Genomic DNA, 3291 nt, shown 5'->3' on the forward strand with positions numbered 1-3291 from the left:
AACTATTAGAACAAAGTAGAGAGCCTCTACAAGTATTGACAGTAAGATTTCTCCTTCTTCACTCATATTCCAAGAAAAGGGCGGAGTACCCAGAAGAAAAATAGAATAAGTTAACTTGAGAAAAGATAGATTCCCAAAAGTATTAGAACAAGTATATATAAATAAGCTATAGTTACTACTATTGCTAATGATAACGATTTGGATAATGGAAACCCATTAAGAAAATGTTAAGATGACAGATTCTTGAGCCATATCAAATCACGATCCAAACAAAGAAATGTAAGAGTTAAGAGTATAGAGCAAGTTGAGATCATGGATTAGTGGGAAAGAGACCCCATAGAAAGTAAGGTCAATAATCTCAGTAAGATCCTCGGGAAAGAATGAAAAACATTACAAACCTTGACTTCATTCTAATTTTAAAGATAAAATTTTTATAAGTTTAGTAAATTGTAATGTCGGGGAGAATTAGTAGACAAATAAGTATACTTATTCATGGCTTTTTCCATAAATAAACCATGCATTCTATAGGTTTAAAACCTTTAAGTACACATGCTCATATTAGAATGATGTGTAAAATCTCAGTATGACAAGATATACTATGAAAATCATAATAAGTATATCTGAGTATGTTTAAAAGTACCGTGAGACATGAAAGAAATGACTTAACGGTACACCATGTCAGATAGTGACTGAGAATATTCGCTATGAGAGTGCAAAGTTTCAAGTAACCTGTATGACTTAAGATAAGTCACCACATTCTTAACGGTTCGGACAAATTGACGAACCAATAAGTAAGCATTCGATTAGTAATAACCAATAATATTTTAAGGTCTAAGCATTATTATGAGTGTAGAATTAAAGAATTATGGAATAATCCCACAATTCAATATGTAGTATTACAGTTTGTACTACGCAATACCCCCAGAAACAATGAGGATGAACATCTTAATCCAAATTATAAGGAAGTAGTACATCCCACTCAGAATTAGAGAGTGTTCATGACAGTTGTATTAAAAGGATATTACGATAACCCAGGACCAAGATCAGATAGATCTGATACTAGAGTCTCAGCCGAAACCAGGATAGAAATGTATAGTCTAAGTTTATGTTAAGTTAAAAATAGTTTTGAGATCAATCACGACGGATTACATGGTAGGGTTGCCTAGAAAATCCGATAGTAAAGATACGATTTGGATAATCGTAGATCGATTGATTAGATCAGCACAACTTTTGCCGATCAAACTCAGTTATTCTATTGAGAGACCGCCATTTCACGAGTGTACATGACGCAATGGGGTTAAGTTAAAGTTTAGTACAGCTTCCCACCGCAGACATATGGCTAACCTGAGAGGACCATCCAGACCCTAGAAGATATGCTGAGAGCATGTGTCATGGATTTTAAAGGGAACTGGGATAGGAAGTTACATTTGATAGAGTTTTCCTATAACAACAACTATCACACGTCAATAGGAATGACACCTTTCGAAGCTCTATACAGAAGAAAATACAGGTCCCCAATTCATTAGTATGAACCTGGGGAGAAGCATTTAGAAATAGTATACTTTATCAGGAGAACCACAGAGAATGTGAGACTTATCACAAAGAGGTTTGATACAACTCACAGTCGCCAGAAGAGCTATGCGGATAAACACCGCAGACCTATAGAGTTTTAGGTAGGAGACTTAGTTTCCTGAAGGTGACATCGATGAAAAGAGTAGTAAGATTCGGTAAGAAAGGAAAACTCAACTCAAGATACATCGGACCATTGAGATCCTCGAAAGGATGAGTAAAGTTGCATATAGACTAGCATTGTCGCCAGAATTAGTTTCTGAATGCAACGTCTTTCACGTATTGATATTAAAGGAGTATGCGACAGATCCATCGCATGTATTGCACCAAAAACCTGTCGAAGTGTACGCAGTCCAGATCCTAGCTCGCGAGGAGAGAACCTTAAGGAATAAAGTAATTCCTCGGGTTAAAGTCTTGTAGTGAAATCATAATATCGAGGAAGCTACTTGAGAACGCGAATAGAATATGAGGAAAAGCTACCCTGAGTTGTTTTAATTTTTGGGACGAAAATTCTTAAGGGGGGTAGATTGTAATGACTGAGAAAATCTCAAACTTTAAATAATACAATTTATGTATTTAAGCCAAGGATTTTCTTAGATAAATATTATGTGACTGAAGGATTTATGGAATTAATATATGTATTCCTAAATTCTGTAGCAGATTTCATGTTAAGTTCATGTTTTCGATCAAGTAAATTTGACCGATAAATTCTTGCCGTACTTTAAGGTGAAATAATTTTTAATACAAGTATAGTTTGAGAATCTTAATTTCAAGAATCTCCAAACACAGCATGATGTTAGCAGCGTAAAAAAAACGCACTAACATTTTTAAAGAAGAGAAAATCCTTAATTGCCAGACAGCTAGGTTAAAGTCACAAGATAGATACCTATAGTAGAAGGGTACAATGTGAGCTCAGGAGTTGACACCGTCAGAAACAATGTCATTCCCGGGATATAATGCATAAAAGTTAAATTTAGAATTGATTTAGTCTAGAATTAATTTCAAGATTTGAAACAGTTTAAGATATTACGCGAGTAAGAATTTAACGTGATATCAAAGCAGACGAGGATTTAACGGTTGAACTGTAAATAAGTAGTAGAAAAAAAAAAAGAGAACTGTCAGAAACAAGAATTTCCTGTCAGCTAAGTACCCTTTACAGTCAGTATGATTTTTACCTGATTCAAAGGTTACTTAAGAGGGTGGACTAAAGTACAAGGGGTAGGATTTATTTTTCTCTCTCTCCTTCTCCACTTTGGCCGGCCATGCATAGAAAAATTAGAGCCAAAATTGGCTAGTTGAGTGTGCTAGGGGATTTACATGATAAGGTGTGATGGGATTGTGTCAAATCAACTATTGGACATAAATGTTTACCACACTTCCTTCTTGAAGCACACCACCGGCCATGCATAGAAAAAATAGAGCCAAAATTAGCTAGTTGAGTGTGCAAGTGGATGACATGTTAAGGTGATATGATTGTAGTGGTTGAAGGGGAATTAATGGCAAATTTGCTTCTCCTTTTCTCCTTCCAAAACCGGCCAAGAAAGGGGGACTTTAACCAAAAATTTGGTTGAATGATGGAGTGGAATTGGTGTTAAAAAAAATAGTTTCCAAGTTGCCTATAAAAAGCTTCATTTTTTTTTCTGCTCGCTTTTTCCCCACTCAAAAATCCGGCCACACACTCTCCATTTCCTCTCAAATATTTTCTCCCACTCTCCCAATCTT

This window comes from Morus notabilis, unplaced genomic scaffold, assembly GCF_000414095.1.
Source record: "Morus notabilis unplaced genomic scaffold, ASM41409v2 Scaffold1754, whole genome shotgun sequence".
In the NCBI taxonomy this organism is placed as follows: Eukaryota; Viridiplantae; Streptophyta; class Magnoliopsida; order Rosales; family Moraceae; genus Morus; species Morus notabilis.